Genomic DNA, 22,950 nt, shown 5'->3' with positions numbered 1-22,950 from the left:
ACACTGGGTGTACTTTTCCCACAAACTGCTCTTTCAGCACAACCTTGAAGCCTGAAAAGATGAGGAGATTCTTTGATGACGCTTATATATTCTGCATCTGTAAAAGGAAGGCCAAATATTTAAATGTAGCGTTTATTTTTTTAAGCAATTGATGAGACATTTAGCATGTGACTGAAACCTTTTTTAGAATATAATTTATACATGCTTCATGCAAGTTTTTTTTACAGTTTGCTAAGAGGCATACAACTTCTTTTAATGAGAAAAAGGTGATTTTTTTTGCATTTTTAATCAAAGATATATTAAGATATGTATTTTTTGAAATATTGTCAATGATTAAGGATTAAACAAGTAAATGTCTACTGCTGTTTGTCTTCCTTCTCTTTTTCAGGTTCACTTACAAGCATTGACTGCATTCAGAAACAGTGAATAGAAAATAGAAATGCTAAGCTCTTGGGCTGTCTCCTGAAATGACCAATTTATGGGACAATCAGTTTCAGCTGTATTGGTGGATTTTTGATGTTGACATGTCCTCTATAAATTGGGTAAAATCCATCAGCTCTCTTCACATTGGTGCCAAGCAGCCAAGATGGTAACAAAGATGCTATTGAGACAGTAATGAATTGCTGTCAGTACATCATGTGTCATACTCAAAGGTATGCTTGGCTTATTCTAGTCTCTTGAGCTGCATAGCCCCTTGATGATTAAAGCAAAATGTTTCTTTTCATTGACTTATGCCTTTATTAAATAATTCAAGGAAAATGACACTTTGGTGAAGCCAATAAATCTATGGTTTCTAGAAAAGGAGAATCAACCTGTTCTTTTTCTGAAATAAACAGGAGTCTGTGAAGTATTTTACATTTTTAGAGCCCCAGAAGTGAAAGACAATTTAAAAGAAATAAGTTATACATAGTTGTAGCAGGCTCAAAAATGAAGGTTTATAACTAGAAGGTCCTGTTCCAGCAAGTAACTTATGGACAATCTAACTTGTAGTGCATAAGTAGCTTCATTGAAGTCAGGCAAATAAGCCCATTTTTAAGTGTCTTCCTGGATAGAAGCCAAAATTAAGAATAGAGTAAAATTAGAGAATGAGCAAGTAATTAATGCAAAGTATGAAAGAAAGCACTTTATAATCAGAGAACATAACTGATTAATGGTATAAAAGGATTCATGAGACATCATAATTTCTTAAGGAGAAAAGAATAAATACCATGATAAAACCATGAAAATCTGGGGCTTTAAACTAAGCATTGGAAATGTTATGAGGGAAAAAAGACCTCTTCCCCTTTTTAATTAAAAGTATGTTCTCATACCTACTTACAAACAACAGGTTGTAAAGCTAAAAAATTTTATTACTGAAACTAATTTCAACACTCAGAACTGACTTGGAATTACATAGTAATATGTCATAGAAAAGTAAATTACAGGAAATTAACTGTCATTCTTACGATTCTATACAGATTACACATGATATAGGTACCAAGACAAGCCAAGATAAGCTACTTATTTTTAAAAGCATTTGGACATCTGCCAACATTTAGACACATAGTTGTTACCAGTTCTTGGCTTAAGAATAAATTTTATGCTCCAGCATAGGGAAAGGCTTGAGGGAAATTTTCATTCCATCTGTACAATTTAGCTACTGTGGTAGTCTTGAGGAATCATGCAACAGATAATTTGAGGAGAAGCTTAATTCTGTGGACATGCATTGGTACTCCACACCCTACAAGTTATTCTCCATCTTTGTCTTCTGCACTGCAAGTGTGTTAAGTAATCTTCATTAGGTGAAAAATCACCAGGAATCTCTCTTAGAAGACCTTTTAAGGTCCATCTTACAGATCTTTGATTTTTGGTGTCTACACTATGTAGGCAAGCTGTAGATTTCAGTAGTATCCAGACAGGCTGAGTGACACCAGATCCTATAATTAATGTATAGCATAGACTTAATCAACTAAACTACTCATGGGAGTCGTGTCACATAAACTTTTTCAAAATTGAGCACATGCTCATCACCAAGGAAGAAGCTCTTGGTGATGTTTACAAACTAAAGTTACAAGAAATTCAAAATATATACCCACAGGTGGTTGCCAAGATACGTAGCAGAGTCATGTGAATTTATTGGGATGACACTTCAAGTCATGTATCAGGGAAAAGTACACAAAGAAAAAGATACGTAAATGTCCCACTGTGGTATGTCTCCCTTGAAACTTAAACAGGGGAAGGTTGGATTGGATATAAGGAAGAAGTTCTTTACAATAGGGGTGGTGAGGCACTGGAATCGGTTGCCCGAGGAAGTTGTGAATGCTCCATCCCTGGCAGTGTTCAAGTCCACATTGGACAGAGCCTTGGGTGACATGGTTTAGTGTGAGGTGTCCCTGCCCATGGCAAGGGGCTTGGAACTAGATGATCTTTAGGTCCTTTCCAACTCTGACTATTCTATGATTCTATGATACTATTTATAATTGCATAGAGGAGATTTAATGTGTCTTTTACATTTTTCCATGATGAGTTAAAGAAAGCTGTCCATTCAATTCCTTGTCTGTTCATTCACTCCCATGACATGTTGTCAGCTGGTAAGCCATGGAGAACATCAGCACACAACTCAGAAACCATAGTTCTCTGCATCACCCTTTTGTGTTTTCTCCATTTTATTTTATTTTTCTTTTTGGTTTTGCAGACAAAGTTCTTCTGAACACAATATATCCCATAATTTTAACTAATAGAAACTTAAGTTGAAGAAAAACAGGGAATAAGGCACCTAACTGTGAATTCCATCTGACTACTGGCTCCCGCCTCTTACAGAGCATATCCTAGTGCTGGTAGACATCAACTTCCTTTTTTTTTAGCATGCTTTTCTCTTTTCTCTTGCAGTCGCTATACAGTACAAATTGAGGTATTAAAAAAGCAACATTTTGATATTTATGGAATAAAGCTGAAGCTGAAAGGCAAATAAGGCAATCCAAACTGACCAAACTGAGATGCATTGCAACAACAATATACTGAGAGTTTGTCTGCACTACATACTTTAATGATACTTTAAAGCAATGTTGATATCAATGAATCTCTAATGGTGTGGAGCTTAGCATGCCTGAATATTGTTCACAGTCCCATAGACATATACACAGTTTTGAATGACCCCTGAGTTATGAATGTAGTATAATATTTTTAGAGCTATCCAGATATGCTGAAAAAAGCTAGGGTGTCATTTCTGACAGCAATATAAACATACTGTGAAGGAACAACCCCCAGGTCCTCAAAAAAAAAGATGTCAGAAATCAGACGGTATACACGGTCTATTCCTGTCCTTTGCTGTATCAGCAGTAATTTTTTTCACAGACTGATGAAAACATCCTCAACATTTTTGAAGATCCTTTCAATAATGTATAACTTAGAAAATGGAGAAGTGTATTTTTAGTATTTATAAGGCTGTCCCTATTTTGATGAGTTATTTTATATTGATCAAATACTCATTAATTTGACTTTTGACACTAAATATTATTTTTTTTATGCCAAAATAATGATAATGAACTTAGTTTTCATATATATTATGACTTTCAATTCCATATCAAAGTAGAAATGCTTAGAGGTCCATTTTTTTTTTTTTAATTCAGTGATCTGAATTCCCTCTTGGCTTGTTATTACCAATAAATACATTGATTACATGCATAACATAATTATTCATCTGTGGCAGTTTATGAGGGGCATATGTGACTGTGTATGTTTCAGAGAGGAAGTGGGTGGGGTTTCAGAACAAAAGCATGAAGAGGTACATTGTCAACGAACAAACTGTAAAATAAAATAAATTAAAAAAAAATAGTCTTTTAACAGTTGGCCTAAAGACTATGAAACACACTGCTTTTGAATACTTTTGTGACAGATGTCAGCCATCTTAATTATCACTGAACAAGCCACATTTGAACTAAACAGCTCAGTATCACATTGAGGGATGTGATTGCTGATTGAACACAGGTGTAATGGTTGATATATTGTCACACAGTCCAATGTTAACCTAAGATATTTGTTGAAATACTTATTACTGATGGCATGAAATGTAATTGCTAATTTTCTGCCTGAATGGTTACATATTGTCTCCAAATCTTAAGAGTTATTCACCCTTTTTCCATTGCCCATTTCTCAGAGTTTAAGGCAGATGTGTCACTGGTCTACAGACCAGTAATTGAACCTGTCACTTGCAATCTACAGAATTCATTCCTCAGAAATGCATCCACTGCTTCATTCAACTTCCTGCTTATTTTTCTCTAGGTATCAAACGTCCAACTTAAACCTGTGCTAACAGATATTCACTGTTTACCTTGCAGGTATCTGGTCACAGAACAAAGTGTTCAGGAGTAACCTGGGCTGATTATTATTTTTCATTCATTGTAGAACTCTTGTTTAAACTAAGTTGTCCATTGCTGGGGTAACTTTATTAAATGAATGAATCAATCAGGTTGCAGGAGTTGTTAGAGTAAAACTAACTAGAAGAATATATACAAGGAAACGGGTACAAAAATTCAAAACCACTGAATTTTTTTGAATCTTCCCAAAATAATCTGGGTGACATCAGGAATTTTTACCCAGTGGATAGCTACAGTTGTACAGCTTCTGTAACTGATGATTTGAAAGACAGTACGAAGCACAGATGTGTCTGCAGAAATTTATAATGGGAGTGCTGCAAAATAATCAACACCACAATACAAAATAATATTAAATGAGTTCTTACCTACATAATGATAATTTAGTAAGTGTTTTCAGGCCCCAGTATGTAGACACCTGTATGTGCGTATACATATACCTGTATGTATGTATACATACACCTGCATCTATGAGTTCCTTAGGAAATGTACATGCGATCGTACTCTGAAACCAAGGGCAGATAACAGAAAGAGCGTAAGTCATTACTAGCATATTATTGAAGCAGAATTCATGTTATTTTCCCAAGTGAATAATTTCTGAAATGTTTAATTGAAGTTTCTATTTATTTATTTATTTATTTATTTATATGATCATAATAAAAATGAACTTGGACAATACCAAGGCAGTACAGTCTGAAATCCAGAGCAATACTTCATGTAGTATCTAAAAAGTTCGTTTTAAAGCATCACATTTAGGAGCTGTTTCACTGTCTTTTCACAAATACACATTCACAGTCTTGTCAATGCCAGCCTAGCTCTGGATTGTGATGTTTATTTGGTAGTGAAGCCAGGATATGAAACAAGTCATCTTCTACTCAGAGCATCAAGAACAGCTGGTATTCATTATTTCACATCATTATTTTGTCATTCAGATAGATAAATATTAGGAGCTAACACTATACTCGCTTACAGTTACACCTTCTTCAGTACTTTTTTTTCCAATATAGTGTATAACATGACTTATCCAGAAGTCAAAATAACATTTCATTTGTTGTCACAGAGGTCAAGAAAACCCAACTATAAGAATGGGTTAAGCTGACTGGTATTAGGAATGCCAGAGACAGAACAGACTCCTTGCAAATAAGTGAAGTTTCCTGTGGTGATGGCATAAGATGGCCGAAGTTGCCCATGGTGATGGCTGTTTCTTATGCCATCACCATGGGCAACTTCACTGTTGTATTGTCTTGTAGCCATCCTGCAATATAGAAGTGCCTTGTAGCCATCAGAAATGTGAGCGCTCAGGAACCCAAGCTCAGGGGTCACCTTTAGACTGCAGACCTAGTCTTGGGAATGGACCCACAGCTGGGTGAGGTGCCCTAGGCAAGCACTTTCAGGACTGGTGCTCCTGAAATTGTGTATAAGAAATCTGCTTGCGATGCATCTTTACGAACTTCATATAGAACCATGTATTGCAGTGAAACTCGATCCAATACATTGCTCATTAGTTTTAGCTTTTACATTTAAGCATAAATGTGAGTTTAATTCACCTCAAGGAGTTCTGTAAAAATTCTTCAACAAGCTTCACAGCACAGTATTTGGTTCTGTGGATCTCATGGCTAGATCACACTGTGTGTGCCCTGCCTATGAGGATCTCAAGAACCTTCCTAAGTGCTGGTCTCAAAGCTTTAATGAGACCATCTAATTGTTTTATTTTAATATCATATTCACAATTCATTTGCTGCTGCTAGGCTAGCATCTTATCCTGAAGTAGCTAGTGCTAATTAAGAAGTCATGTCTTAACATTAATATCCTTTATTTAACTGGTAATGATCAGATGAAACAATAGGCATCAGCTATATTAAATGTCTAATAAAAGACTTGTACATACATCATTTGTAACATGAAACAGTATCCAACCTTAGAAATTATAATTGGAAATTACATTCTTATTTTTTCAAAAAGACTTTTCTGGGGCATACAAATGTAGTGCTGGTAAAGCAGAAGTTGTTTTGTCTACAGCTATTGTTCTTTGGTTGAAAAGGAAGATCTGAATGTTTTCAAATAATTTTGAGATTTTGGGTTTTTTTTTTAAAGTTGTTCTGGCTAACTAGCAGATTTTGTAGTGATGATTAAGAAATGTAACACATTTCATTAACTGCTTATCTGCCCTAAAAGACTTTAGTGGAAATTTTGTTTCCAAAAGCAGAAATGAATCTTGTGTTCTGATTTTATAGAATCATAGAATAGTTAGGGTTGAAAAGCACCCTAAGATCTTCTAGTTCCAACCCCTCTGCCATTGGCAGGGACACCTCACACTAAACCATGTCACCCAAGGCTCTGTCCAACCCAGCCTTGAACACTGCCAGGGATGAAGCATTTATTACTTCTTTGAGCAACCCATTCTACTGCCTTGATTTGCAGATATAAATTTTAAACCCTCCAAAATCTTTGTATCTTTTTTTCATTTGCATTCAATTATTTTTCTCTATGTTTTTTGCAGGTTTCTTTTTTGTTTGTTTGTTTGTTTTATTTTCTGCATCTGTTATTTGTCTGTACCAAGAATTTGAGAATAATTTCAAGAAAAATTAATAGAACCATTTATCTTAATGATTTCCAATAACCTATTTTCCTACAGAAACTTATTTCTTATTTAATAGCAGGCAGTCTGCATTTTATCCAAATATTCCAACAAGTAGGTAACTGAGAATCTTTAAAAGATGATCTTTAACTGAATAGATGAAAAATTCTCAGGAGCTCATTTCTGTGATGGGTGTATGCTGTCCTGTAGGAAACAATTAATTACTCAACATGCTTTGAAGCATATAATTTATTTTCATAAGTAATTCAAAATAGGGCACATTTTTATATAGCTAGGGTTCTCTTCTGCTTACTTACTCTTAATTCTAAAATATGTTGTTTGTATGAATGTCCATTATTTTACCAGCTGTAGTTAGACATATACTATAACAAGCAGATAACAAACTTGGTGGACTTTCATTACACCTCTTGATTTTTGCATGCTTTCTATAATGTCAGAATCTTAGAGATATTTGCAAAAGAGGAAAAGTTCTTTTGTCTTTTTTTGTGTCCAGTGAAAGGAAACACAGTCCTGAAATCGGAATGCTTTGTTTCAGCTTGTTCAATGCAACTGAAAAACCTTTCAGCTTAGAATGATCTGCCTTTATTTAGCGTTCAGTGTAGCTGCTGTGTTAGGTGTGATTGCAGATGTCATTTGGGTGCTAGAAAACCACATTCTTTATGACTGATGCTCCTCAGCCAACTTATAAATTCTGGGATACACTAATGTCCTGCAGTAGTTCAAGGTGCTGAAGTCTGCATTATATCACAGTAGCTGTAATCCAACTTGCAGGATGACTGGATTTTAGGACAGAAGCCAGGTGTGATGCACATGAACCAGTGATTCCGTGAAACATTTTGTCAGCAGAGGCAGATATAGAATGAGCATGACAAACCCCAAATTAAACATAGCAGTTTGATTTGAAAGTATGGAATATTTCAATCTAGATCAGCTTGAAGCAGGTACTTATTTCTTTCTGTTTCTCCCTTTTTTCCAAATCAAAATTAGAGATGAAATTTTGCTATGCAGAGACTTTAGCTTCTATTGAAAATTGTATAATTAAGATTTTCTAATCAGGTGTCATAAATCTTCAGACAAACCATTTCAGAAGGATACAAACCAGCACAGCACAGTACAAATTAATTCCTGTGTTCTAACTTCATTATGCTTCTCCATATTCTTCAAGATAGAAACAGAGAGAAACAAGCTATTTTGCTAACAGGAAAGTGGGATAGCATTGGAAATGAGACATTTTCCAGATGATTTTAGTTGGCTTGGGTTTTTTTTACATGTTAACAACACAGAAAAAAAAAGAAGAAATAGAAGCCATAATATTATTCTCCCTCTTCCCCTTTCTCCCCGTTTTGTTTTTTTTTTTTATTTTATTTAAACTGGGTGAAAGTTTTGTTACCCCAGCTATTGCATTCTTCAACATGTAGATTTTTTGAGTAATTTTTCTAAGACTAGAGCAGGGAAATTACCTACCTACCCTGTTGGCTATGCTTCTTTTTATGTAGACCAGGATTCAACTGGTTTTCTTGACTGCAAGCACACACTGTAGGCTCATATATTCAGTTTTTCATCCACCAATATTTCCAGTCCTTCTCTGCAGGCTACTTTCAAATGTCCCTAGTCTGTACAGATAACTGGGGATTACCCCAGCCTAGGTTCAGGACATTTCACCTGGCCTTGTTGAACTTCATTTTCACATGGACCCATACTTCTGTCAAGATCCTCTGGGTGGTATCCTTTCTAACAATCAAATCAACTACACCAATCAGTCTTGTGTCATCCGCAGATTTGCTGAGGGTGTACTTTATCCCACAGTTTATGTCATTTATGAAGATATTAATTGGTATGGGTCCCAGTATGGACCCTGGAGAAAGATCACTTGTTTCCACTTGGACACTTAAGCTATTGGCATTGAACACAGCCATCCAGCCAATTCTTTTATCTGTCTAAAAGTCCATCTATTTAACTAATATTTCTAAAATTTAGAGGTAATAATACTGTGGGTGTCTGTATGAAAGGTCTTACATATGTCCAAGAAACTTTTCCCTTGTCCACCTGATGCAATCACTTCATCATAGCAGGTTACAAGATTAGTTGGCCATGATTTGCCCTTGGTGAAGTTATGCTCCTTGTCTCTAATCACCTCCCTGTCTTCCACGTGTCTCTTCCAGGAGAATCTGTTCCATGATTTTACCAGGCATGTAAGTGAGGTTGAATATTAAGTTGTTCTTAGGGTCCTCCTGTTTACATTTTTTAAAAAAGTGTGCGATATTCTCTTTTTCCAGTTACTCGAGACTTCACCTGACTGACCCGACTTTTCAAATGTATGGCTTGGCAACTACATCAGCTAGCTCTCTCAGGACTCTGGGGTGTATCTCGTCAGACCTATGGACTTGTGCGTTTAGGAGACTCAGGTGGTCTCGAAGCTGACCTTCTCACTTCATTCCAGCAGTTCCTGACTTGTTGTTCAGCAACTGGAGAGATGTGAGAAGAGAGTTTACCATTGAAAGATAAGGAAAATAAAAAAAACTTGAATATGTCAGCCTTCTCTATATCAGTTGTCACTAGTTTTCCTGTCCTATTTATTAGGGTGACGTATTTTCTTTAATTTTCATTATCTGACATGGAAGCCATTATTATTATTGTTTGCATCCTTTGTCAAATTCAACTCCAGCTGTGCCCTAGCTTTCCTGGTCCCATCCTTAGACATTTGGGCAGTGTCCCTACTTTCTTCCCGGGATACATGTCCCTGGTTCTTCTGCCTATGTACTTCTTTCTTATGTTTGAGATTGACCAGGAGGTCCTTCCTGAGTCATGCTGGCCTCCTGCCTTCCTTACATAAGGAAATTGAGTAATGTCCTCAAAAAGCTGCCAACTCTGTTCAGATTGTCTATCTTTGAGATGAGTTTTCTAGGGGTGTCTATCCACTAATTCCTTAAACAACTGAAAATTTGATCTCCTAAAATTCAGTGTCCTGACTCTAGTCTTCACCAGGTCCATATTTCTCAGTCACAGTGAGTTTCACCAAGTCACAATCACTGAAGCTCAGGCTGTCACCAGTCTTGGCCTCTCTAATTAGTTCTTCTGTGTTGGTAAGAAACTAGTCTAGTAAATCTTGCCCTGTGGTCAAGCAGTCCATTGTGTGGAATAAGAAATTACCCTCAGCACAATACAAGGGTCTCCTGGACTGCTTGCAGCTTGCTATGCCTCTTTTCCAGCAGATGTCAGGCTGATTGAACTCATCCAGTAGGATCAGGGTCTGTAACCACAATACTTTCTGTTAACAGCCTCCCTTGGTCAGGCAGCCTGTTGTAAATTCCAGCCAAGAAGTTTTCTTTATTAGCTTGGCCTCTAATTTTTGCTCACAAACTGTCCACCAATTCATAAGTAGTTCAAAGACACCTCTGTGCAGTCAATATATTTTTAAATAGAGTTCAACTCCGATGCCCCTCTTTCCTTTGCCTGTTCCTGGTGGCAAATTTAATACTGAGACTAGCATTAAATTTTTAACTTTATTAAGCTGAAATAATTTTCCTTAGAGACTTAGTAGTAAACCACTAGCCTGAATTAAAGTTTCAACACACTCAAAAAAAAATTGCTGTGTGTCCTGGGTTCAGCAGTAGTAGTCACTTTTCTCCTTCTTAGTAGCTAGTGCAGTGCTGTGTTTTGATTTTTTGGCTTGGGAACAGAGCTGATAGCCCCAATGTTTTTAGTTGCGGCTCAACTCTTTGGTCTGGCCAAGGACTTTCTGAGCCTCATGCTCTGCCAGGGAGAAGGGAAAGCTGGGAGGAAGCAGAGACAGGACACCTGACCCAAACTGACTAAAGAGGTATTACATGCCATAGCATGTCATGCCCAGGATGTAACGGAGAGTTACCCCGGAAGGGCTAGTTCACTGCAGGGTTGGACAAGGTATCGGCTGGTGCTCAGCTGGGGGAGTGGGGAGAGTTATTGGTCAGCTGGTGTTGAGGTGTTGTATTCTTTCCTCTTGTTATTTCCTTTACCATTTTTATTATTGGTGGCAGCAGTAGTGATTTGTGTTATACCTTAGTTACTAAACTGTTCTTATCTCAACCCATGGGAGCTGCATTCTTTTCGATTCTCCTCTCCGTCCCTCCGGGAGTAAAGGGAGGGAAAAAAAGGGGGTGGGTGGGGGGGGGGGTGGGAGTGAGTGGACAAGCTGTGTGGATTGGTTTAAACCATGACACTATGTAAAAACTGTCATTGCTAATGGTCTCAAACACTTTTTGTACTTGACAATATCTAGTGGTCATAGAGAGGAAAAGAATGTAGTATTTGGTTTTGCTTTCCTAAAAATTAAAAAACAATGTTTTTATTGGATGTTAACTTTACTTCTGCTCATTGTTTTTCATTATCAGCATAATAGTTACTGATTGACATTTTTACTGGCTACACCACACCAGAGAAGATCTTGCAGTTGATAGGCACTTGTATCTAATCTAGAAACCTGAAAATTCCTGTTCAGCTGTGTTTATGCTAGGGAGTGGAGAGTTTATGCTGTGTTTATTTGGGGGTGATCTGAGAGATGACCAAGTCCACAAGATGCGATTCCACACTGCACAGGGAGATTTATAGTTCTCTGGTTCACTCTGGACTAATCTGTAGCAGAAACTCATCCATAAAGTCAGAAAAGAAGCAGTGCTCCTGACTCACACCCTTAACTTTGGTACTGAAGTTCTATTCAGAGAACAACAGTCCTATAGTCTCCTTTCCTTCCTTCCCTCCCTCGCTCTCTCCCTCCCTCCCTCCCTTGTTTCTCAGAATTATACCTCTGCTTAGATCTGTGATAGTCTAGATGTGACTGAACTCTATCTAGAGCTGGGCCAAACCCAAAGCAAGGCACTGTTCTTGACTCAGAATACATCTAATACACTTGGGTAAGACAGATGCTTCAGAAAATAAAATTATGACTGTCATATTTATACAAAACAGAGACAAATTTTTTTTTTCTTTTAAAATAGAGAGTATCACAGAACTGCAGAGTAGGAAGGCCTCACTGCAGTTTCTACTTTTGCCTAAGAGTTTCGAATTTTTTCCTCACAAAATTATTTATACCAGACCATAACCTGTTGGCCAAGAGTATGCTTCATCATGCTAGGAGATGATTTACAACTGTCAAGAAGGAATTCAGCATTCATAAGGTATAGAGAAAGAGAGAGAGAATTTCATGAGGTAACATTGACTTCTGCCTAATGGATTTTTATTTTTATTTTTATTTTTTGAGAAATTTTAAATCTGTCAAACTGTGGGTTGAATTTAAGCTAAGTTTGCTATCTCGTTGGAGAGAGCTTTCATAAGAAATTGCAAATGACACTATTAAAAACTTCAATAAGTAGTTTATTTTCCATTAGAATAAATTAAGGAACATTTTCTTTATCCTGACTAGACTTAGGTATAAACTATTCACCCTATTCCTCTCCATATGTAGGTGCCTCCTCTCTGAATAGTTCCCCATGTAAATATCTAGGTCTATTGGTGAACCCAGTCTAATAAAATCTAGTGTATTACATAGCACTTCCTATATGTCAGAGTAGGAAAAGGGTGATAAAACACTCAACATATTGTCCCACCTTAACCAGCTTACGCTCATTTGTTCCCAACTGCTGGTTTATATCTCTGCCATGAGGCTTGTGATGCTTGCTGACAGGGAAGTTTTTACCATCCCACGACAAGTTGTCCTCTTCAGAAGCCTTGATGATGAATTACGAGAAGCATTGGCAGAAATATAAGTACTTGAAAAAGGTTAGCTCTTTGCTTGCAAGTTAGTTGGGAGTTAGTTGGTATTTACATAGTGACGTCACTAACATCAGTAGTAGTTTATTTACCTCTAAAGCTGCATGCACACAGAGAACAATCTCTTCATAGATCTGAACTGTTTATGAATTTCTGAAAAGGGTGGGGAGGAACAATAACATTTTATTAGGACATTGGTTTTGCTAATTGCTCCCCTGTGCTTGCAAGTAGCAGAAGGCTGATATTTTTGACAATGAAGAATACCGGGTTAATTCTTGGAGCTGCATTTAAATGGTGTGATAGTTTGACCTGTGGCCCATCATCTACAAGAAAGGGAGTGATAACGAAATTCATGCAGTTATTTAGTTTCTTGATATGCTCTCTGGGACTGACATATATCAAAGGTTACATAAAGAGGAAGAATAGCAGAATTTATTTCTTTGTTAAGCAAAATTAGTCTAATGTGATTATAATTCCAGGGTCTTTCTGTTCACAGCTTGCTTAAATATAGTTTGAGATTTAATTGGCAAGTAAAACAACTGCATAAATTAATTTCATTTAAATTTTAATAAAAAAAAACTGTGTGAGTATATTCTATGCATAACAAATAGTCTTGCTTCCAAATAACAGGAAGACCAGCATTTTCCATTGTGGAACTAATTTTCATTTGCTTCAAATGCTGTTAAGCAAAAGGAGAATGCAGATTTTCCAACATAAATTTTAGTGACTGAAAGAGTCTTGATATACTGTTTTGCCCTACCCACAGTTTCACAATTTAGCTTTTCTAAGCATAGCCTGTACCTCAGAGTAACAATCATAGAATAGTTAGGGTGGGAAAGGACCTTAAGATAACCTAGTTCCAACTCCAATGCTGTGGGCATGGACACCTCACCCTAGACCAGGTCACCCGAGGCTCTGTACAAGCTGGCCTGGAGCATTTACTACATACGGGATGGAGCATTTACTACATCTTTGGACAGCCTACTCCAGTGTCTCCCCATCCTCACAATAAAAAACTTTTTCCTGACATCTAAGCTGAACTTCCCCTGCTTCAACTTAAAACCATTATCCCTTGTCCTATCACTACAGTCACTGATGAAGAGTCATAGAATCATAGAATCATAGAATAGTTAGGGTTGGAAAGGACCTCAAGATCATCTAGTTCCAACACCCCTGCCATGGGAAGGGACACCTCACACTAAACCATTCTACCCAAGGCTTCATCCAACCTGGCCTTGGACACTGCCAGGGATGGAGCACTCACAACTTGCCTGGGCAACCCATTCCAGTGCCTCACCACCCTAACAGGAAAGAATTTCCTCCTTATATCCAATCCAAACTTCCCCTGTTTAAGTTTTAACCTGTTACCCCTTGTCCTGTCACTACAGTCCCTGACGAAGAGACCCTTCCCAGCATCCCTATAGGCCCCCTTCAGGTACTGGAAGGCTGCTATGAGGTCCCCACACAGCCTTCTCTTCTCCAGGATGAACAGCCCCAACTTCCTCAGCCTGTCTTCATACGGGAGGTGCTCCAGTCCCCTGATCACCCTCGTGGCCCTCCTCTGGACTTGTTCCAACGGTTCCATGTCCTTTTTATTTTGAGGACACCAGAACTGCACACAATACTCCAGGTGAGGTCTCACAAGAGCAGAGTAGAGGGGCAGGATCACCTCTTTTGACCTGCTGGTCACGCCCCTTTTGATGCAGCCCAGGATACGGTTGGCTTTCTGGGCTGCGAGCCCCTCTCTGGTATCCTTGTAGGCTCCCTTCAAATACTTGAAGGCTGCTATGAACTCTCCATGCACTTTCACTTCTCCAGGTATAACAGCCCCAGCTTTCTCAGCCTGTCTTCATATGGGAGGTGCTCCAGAGTCCTTGCCATCCTTGTGGCCCTCCTCTGGACTTGCTCCAACAGCTTCATGTGTTTCTTATGTTGAGTAAGGATCTGAAACTGATACAGAGTACAGAGTGCAGAGGTGCAGTTCTTTATTCTTATAAAGAATCTGCTCTTATCTGCTTAGTTCAGAAATCTCAGTTCAGAAAAGATACAAACAAAAACTTCTGTTCAAACCAATTTTTATGTATCAAATACAAACAAAAACTTCTGTTCAAACCAATTTTTATGTATCAAACTTAATTTTCTTCAGCACCTCAAACCTCTTTGGAAACCTTTTTTTGCATACTATCTTGACTGAGCATGTTTCATCCCAAAACACCATTTAAGCAAGCATGCATAGCTGTTGCCTCTTAAAAGAAGGGCTCCTCGAACATGGTGCCCTTTGTATATTAATAAGTGAACACTTGATGTCTTATTTTACTGTTTTTACTTATTTTACTGTTGTTAGCCCAGGCATGAAAAAAAGCCAAACAAAACAAAAACAAAAATACCCACAGGTCTATTAGGTAGGTCTATTCTATTGATGGAATCTAGTAAACATAAGTTTAAATGCAAAGGGTCCAAGACACTGTACATCTAATGGAGAAGTGCCATATATCAGTACAGAATTGGATTCTGACACACTGAAGACACTTTGAGTTACTGTACTTGCACACAAATTTAAAAGGAGAGGAGTGTGGGAAAAAGGAAAGAACCAAGAACAGTTGTCTGCTAAGACAGCCTGGAGGTAATGAAACAAGAATACATTAGTGAAGCATTTTCAAGAGGACTTGATGCAGAGGCTTAAGGCAGGTGCTTTCCTTTCAGCCATTGAGCTGAAAGCAGAAGAGACTGGAGTACACAAAAATGGCAAATGGCTGGCTTGAAAAATATATATAGGAAAGGGAGAATTCACCTGAAGCTGAAAGAAAAAGAAAAGATGGAGCTAGAAAACAGCTAAGTAAAAAAACAAAACAAAACAAATCAAATCAAATCAAAGAAAACCCCCTAATAAACAATACAAAAAAACACCCCAACAAAAAAACCCATCTTTTTTTTTGCATTTTAATATGGATTCAAAAATGTGGAAAATGGAGGGGAAAATATGATGTGTATGAGGGTTCATATGCTAGATTTGAACCTCAGTGAAAAAAGAATTTTGGGGTTACTGTTCTGATTTCACAAGTCAACAAGTGATGCAACAGTTCTAACGTCTATTGTAGTTAAGCATAGAGAAAATTGAAAATAATGAGAAAAGGAACAGTACAGTAATTTGATTGAACTTCAATCCAAACAAACTATTTCTAGTTGTCAAAAGACTGGAGATCGCTGCAGGGAAAAATTTTGTTGTCTGTCCTCTCCCTAGGTCTTGAAAGCAGAGGAAATCACTGGAGCTAATAGCTAAGTATTAATTAGAGACTGGGTATTTTGGCTTCCTAAAGGTTGCGTAACATTACAGTTTTAAACTTTATGTCTTAGGTGAAAGGAAATGGGAAAAAAATAATTGCATATTGAACACAAGATATTAAACATGGTCCAGATTATAACAGACTGAAGAAACAAAGGAAAAGATACAGAGAAAGGTCAAAAAAAGTAGGATAGAAGAAAAAGGAGAGAGTGTGTTGTGTCCCTGCCCTTGTCAGGGGGGATGGAACTAGATGATGTTTAGGTGTTTTCCAACACTATTTTTTGATTCTATGATTCTTAAAGGGACCATGTTACTGAGTGCAAAACTTCTAGAAGACATAACCTTGTGACTTTTTTTTTTTTCTTTAATATTACAGCAGGAAGTTCTGAGCCAAGTAGTAAGAATAATTACTTAGTTTTCTGAATATTTAAATGTCCTTATGGCTATTCCAAAGGGATATTTCAATTTTTCCAACTGGGAGTTCCAACAAGGAACTATGAAAAATGCCATAACTAAAAGCCTAGTAAAGTTTAATATTATCAAGAATGTACTAAACATTTCTTACTTTGGAAGCTAGTCTACCTGAAACATTATACCTGTTCATCATACAATTATTTAACCCCCCCTTTTTTTTTTTTTGCTTTGAATTCAGAAACACCTTAAGCAAAAGAAAAATATTGAGCTTGACTAATTTTATAGGGTGAATTTGAGGTAAAGTATCATAAAACATTGGCAAATAATCTAAAAATGTGTTACTTGAGTGTCTGTGAGTGTCTTTGTGTCAAAGACCCAAGGTATTCTATTGTTCCAGTTGGTTTTAAAATTAAACTATCTGATTAACAGAATTATTTGAAAGAATGATTAATCCCAGTGAGAGTAGATACCATGTACTATTCCCTTTAGTATCGTCAATTTTTTTCGCCCATCACATAATCTCTTCATTGTCATGACAGTATGTGAGGATATGTGTGATCTTTTTCAGAGGAAATTTTCCACTTCAGAACTTGTGTCAGAATGGCCTGTTTTTTTTACCAAAATAGCTTGCTTATTTGAGTGCAGAAGTCTGTATTTTAGACTTCTGTCTTCAGCAGAAGGAAAACAAATTCCTATAGCAGAACCCTTTCTTGAAACATATTCTCTCTTGATAGCTATAACATTGCACACCTTCAATACAAATAATAATATTAATTACATTACTTTCCTCTAATTTACAAATATTAGAACAGAAAATAACATAGTCTATGCCCAAAATAAGATGGAAACATTTTACTGGGCTTTAAAAGAATATATGATTTTAAAAGACTTTGTCTGCTCCAGCTTCCTCCGTTACCTGTGTCAATTTATCATTCTCAGATCTAACAACATTAGAGAGCTGTTATTATAAGAACCTCTGTAAACCCAAATTATATTGAGAAAGTTCTACAACAAATCTTACCAATGCAAATTTAAAAGCACAGCAATGACTGCATTTGGAGGCAAGACATTAGCTTATCCATGAGAGAAACTCCAGTTACAGCAGGAGCACAGAAAAAATATTTCATATCAGATGAAGTTAGGTCCTACCTTGAACAAGTGGGTATCGCTAAAATTTCAGTTGTATTAAACATGCTGATATTTGTACTCATAATTTAAAATAAGCACTGAGATCAAAAGAATATTATGCAAGGGGAGAGTTTGTTCTTTTGGTAGCTGCTGTCAATTTTGATCTCATTCCGCAAAGTTTACCAAGTAACTCTGAAGCGTGCTATGCGAGCACAGAGAAATAAAAGAGCAAGCTGAGCTGAATGAAGAAGTGATAGAAGCTTTCTTGGATTTGTTAGCATAATTACAGGTTGTTTCTTATTTTTGTTAACCATACCCTGAGCAGGGAATAGACAAATGAAGTCTCTGCATAAAAAAATGTAACTTCTCTAGGAAAAGTAATGAATAAAAAAGTTACTTCAGGCGTCTAGATTACTATATTGGCAGTACTGAAGTTGTTGTTAACTCCTCTAGCAAATATTATGCAGCCATATAATAGCATTTCTGTCCAAAATACAACATGTACTTATCATTCATTTTCCTTCAAGAAGTCATAGGCAACTTTACATGCAAATTAAAATAATAAAAAAAAAATCATCTGTCTGGCTGAGTGTAGATTGAAAAGACATTCATGCTTAACAAAAGACAAGTACTAGTGAGTTGAATAGAAATGGAAATTGAATATAAACTGAAACAGAAGTGTTAGAGACATTCAAAGGACTACGAACTGATAAAGATGGTTTTATTCATTATTACATTCATTTTCTAAAACAACAACATAAGAAGGAGAAGACACCAGATAATATCTTTAATATTAGTGAGGGCAAACTTACAATAGGTTATGAAATACGGAATTTTCATTAGGTATTCAAGAAGCCTATAAGTGTCTAATTAAAGCTGCAGAAGTGAAAACAAAACAGTGAGTATTTCACATTTACATACACAATACTCATCATTATTTATCAAAAAAAGCTTTAGGGAAAGGGAAGGGTAACTTTGGCGAATCACACTGTCATTATATTGTTTTGAGAGGCTGATCTAAGGGAATTGTACGCATACTGGAGAACTTGTTTCCGCAAAATGTAAGAAAACTATGAGCACCATTACTTTCAGAGAAAACCGTCTGAACTTATTTCTGCAGCTAAATTTTCTCTTGATAAACTAACATAAAAAATCACTTCTAACACACTTAAGCTACTTCTTCTTGACCAAAGAAGTGTATAGATAATCTGTAACATATTAACTCTATTTTTCAGTCTATTTGGAACACTAAAGAGAAAGAAAAGAGATATATTCTAAGTAAAGGAACTTGAATGCTCATTCGAAAAGAGAAATAGATGCTTACCTAAAAATACCCCTGGCTTTACAGATATTTTTACTGTGTAGAAACAGAAAATAATAAAAACTAAATTACTGTGAAAGATTAATTAAGGCTACTCTGATTTATTTTTTTTTTTCATTTCCAACTCCGATGTTCAGTTTACCACTTGACCTTTAAAACATGGAAATGTGAAACTCTTTAACTGCATCCATATTGAACAGTGGATTTGTAAAAAAAAACACATTCTACTATGTTTGTTGATTTTATTCTCCAGATTAAATGCACTCATACTGAAATTAACAGAGTTTCAGTGGAAACTTTGATCATCAGCAGTCTAATAGGATCATTCTGAAATACTTCTCTCTTTAGTGTGCAGGTGATACCTCAACCACTACTAAAAAGTGTTTGCTAAAAGAATCTTGGTACAGATCCTTGAACGTTTTCACGGCACTGACTAGCGACTCTCCTATATACTAGCAGGGCAGGCCCAAAACAATGGACACAGACAATAGCACACAGTAGCTTGAAGAAGCTAAGGTCTGCCTGTTAGCCAACAGGAAGCGTTAGAAAACACGTGCAGAGGAAACCCTCAGTGATATGGTTTGGTGGTGGGCTTGACGCTGCTGGGGTAGAGCTTGGACTTGATCTTAAAGGTCTTTTCCAACCTAGCAGATTCTATGGTTCTATGACTTGAAGTGATATTCAATGAACCTTTTTGCTACAAAATTAAACTCTGAGCATCTTGATTTTGTCACTCTGTATTTTCCAGCCATTTGTATCTGAACTGATAGGTGGTTCTTCGAGTGCTTCTAAACTACTTTGCTAAAGGTAGCATTCCATCCACCCCCTGGCATACTGGTACCCTTCCAAGGAGCTATTTTTAGTCATCAGTTTATCTGTTCACACATGTAGCATGTTACACAGGATTACCCTTTAAAACCTTCTGCACCAACATGTGTATTCAGAGGGAGTCAGAGGGTTTGAAACTTTTGTTTTGCTAGGTGAAGCTTAAGAAGAGATGGAAACAAAATAAAAACTCTGCTTTGAAGAGCTAATATTTTGTTTAAATTTGGGCAAGTGAGAAAGGCAGCACACCACATAGAAACTTCTTGCTTGAATTGTTTATATTTAACATATCTCTTGACAGATCACTTTTAATTTATGTACCTCCTTCTTGTACATATAAATTTCATAGTTGAGAGTGATTAAGAGAACTAAAAACAAAGGATGCAGAGTGGTTTCTGGAGCTATTTGTAAAAGAGGACATCATTAGATTCAGCATATATTTAGTATGCATTCAGTATACATTAGCTTCAGTACAGAAACATTTAGTATTTCCTTTCAAAATGCCACTGTACTTTACAAGCTATATAGCATGTATTTCTGTGTGTGAAGAAAGCCACAGAAGGTTAAACATAGGTTTTATGAAGTTTTATTGGATGACATGTTTATTTCAAGTTCTGCCCCTAGAAAACTATTTCCTCTGAAATTAGAATATTTAGAGAAAATATTATGTACTTTTATCTTTGAAAAGTCTTTCATTCACAGATTTTTATTTTTTTTTCTTGAAGAAAGCATAGAAGTGCCAAAGGGCATGTCACTTTGACATATTGGTTTTGCAGAAGCCAACAGCAGAAACAATAAATTTTAAAATATGATCCCAGCCCACCTTGTTATATGAGATAAATTAAAAGTTTCATAAAATTGTTATTACCATTGTGACAACTGATTCAGTATTTCCAGCCCACCTAGCAAGCTTATGAATTTTATCAGAGTACTTAAAGTAACCAAAGTCTATTGTTTCTGCAATAAAACCAGCAACCACAGTTTCATTCTTTTGCAGAGTAAACATTTCCTTCATAACCTTGAAGGATTATATTTGTACTGCATAGCTACACCTCTGTGTTTGATATTTGGTTTTATACTGTTCAGTAACTCTCCCTTTTCCAGTGTCTGGTGGAGGGTTAGGGTTTTTTTTTATTTGGTTAGGGTGGCGGAGTTTTTTGGTCTTTTTTTTTTGGTGTTTTTGTTGTTGTTGTTGTTGTTGTTTTGTTTGTTTTTTTTGTGAGGGTACTTCATTTGTTCATTTGGTTTTGTTGTTGCTCTGGTTTATTTTGTTTGGTTTTTTTTAAATGTTATTTGTTGTTGTTGTCGTTTAGGGTTTTTTTTTTTTATAGAGAAGAGTTCATGAAGTTCAGGAGTTTAAAGATCTGATTCTAAATATGACTCTTAGTAAAGTAGCTGGATATCTCAGTGGAATTTAAAACATTTGATTGAGTTTTATATTTAAATGTGTTTTAATAAAACATTAAAAGCTTTATCCTTCAGGTCTTTGGATGTTTTTCAAATGCAAAGGCAAAGTTTTTAAGCCTTGTGAGTTGCATATTTTCCTGGTAGTTTTATTTTCCTACCAAACTATTATTGCCACTCATTTATCTAAATATATCCATGCTGATTTCATTTAGTTTCTTACCTCTTCAGTTAGGTAGTAGGAAACTGATCAAATTAAGCAGTCCAAATGAAAAACAGATAACTTTTAAAGTTTGGATTTGTTTGTACAACCCCAAGACTGATTCCTACAAGTAAGCTTCAAGTTTTTCTGTAGTCTTTAAACAAAGATAAGCCCATCAAAGCTTCACCACGGCATGAATGAAAAGAAGATTCTCTGTAACTATTTCTGCTGTGGCAGACATTAATTCTCATTAGCTGTATTTTGCGCTGTCATTTTGTGTCATTAGTTGTCATTTTGTGTTGTCATTAGTGAGCTTTGAAGACACGATGTATCTGTCATTTAGCTAGTAGAGGAGAATGCTACTTTCCCAGTTCCACTGCCTGATATTTCGTGGGTTTATTGTGCATGCTCAGTCCATTTATATCCCTCTGAGTCAAATATGTGGCATTTGAACTACATTGAAAGTGTGACTATGCTTAGGGAAGTAAGAAAAATACAGGCATCTGCATAAGCTGAAGACATCAGTTAGGTTTCCTCCTGAGATTACAAGAAAGTTGCCCTTGTCTTAACTCCACAGATACTCAAAGGCCTGATATAATTTCAAAATGAATTACTAGTCTAGCTTACTATACGGGTGGGGCAAATTCTAACCACTTTTTTTTTTCCTTCTGTTGACATCTGTAACAATTTTGCACACAGAATGAATTAGAACATACCTCTTAGACTTTCACTCCACAACAGGCATCAGGATCCAGCAGCTGAAATGCTGTTTCAAATTTTGATGGAAGTTTGTTCATGGAATGAATGGAAAGCATTGGCCTAGTGTTTTAAAGGTTGATTTCTGGCTAATCTTTTTTGTTGATCTAAAAGTGATTTTGGGTTTGCTTTTAATAGAAAAAAACATGAGTGTCTTTCCATTAGAGCAATGAAAGTGAGTGAACCTTCTCAATAATGAAGAAAATCTCTGATTTTAATAGGCATATGTCCTGGGTTTAGCAGTAGCAGTAATTCTTCTCCTTCTTAGTGGCCAGTGAACACTGTGTTTTTGATTTTTGGCGTGGGAACAGTGTTGATAATGCCGATGTTTTTAGTTGCTGCTCAAATGTTTTAGTCTGACCAAGGACTTTGTGAGTCTCATGATCTGCCAGGGAGGAGGGGAGGCCATGAGGAAGCAGAGACAGGACACCTGACGTAAACTGACCAAAGAGGTATTCCATACCACAGCACGTCACGCCCAGGATGTAACGGGGGTTTTACCTAAAAGGGCTAGTTCTCTGCAGGATTGGAGCAGGTATCGGTCGGTGCTTGACTGGGGGGAGTGGGACGAGTTATTGGTAGTCTGGTGTTGAGGTGTTGTATTCTTTCCTTTTGTTATTTCCTTTATCATTATTATCATTGGTGGTAGCAGTAGTGATTTGTGTTATACCTTAGTTACTAAACTGTTCTTATCTCAACCCGTGGGAGTTGCATTCTTTTCGATTCTCCTCTCCGTCCCCCCAGGAGCGGGGGAGGGCAAGAAGGGGGGGAGTGAGTGGATGGGCTGTGTAGTTTATAGCTGACTTTGTTTAAATCACAACAGCATATTAAGTAGTCATTGTCCATTTGCTATAAAAACTGTTTATAATTTACAGATTAAATGAAGGAAAAATTTTAAATGTAATGAAAATGTATGATCAT

This window comes from Lathamus discolor, chromosome Z, assembly GCF_037157495.1.
Source record: "Lathamus discolor isolate bLatDis1 chromosome Z, bLatDis1.hap1, whole genome shotgun sequence".
Classification (NCBI taxonomy): Eukaryota; Metazoa; Chordata; class Aves; order Psittaciformes; family Psittacidae; genus Lathamus; species Lathamus discolor.
This window is presented reverse-complemented; position numbering follows the sequence as displayed.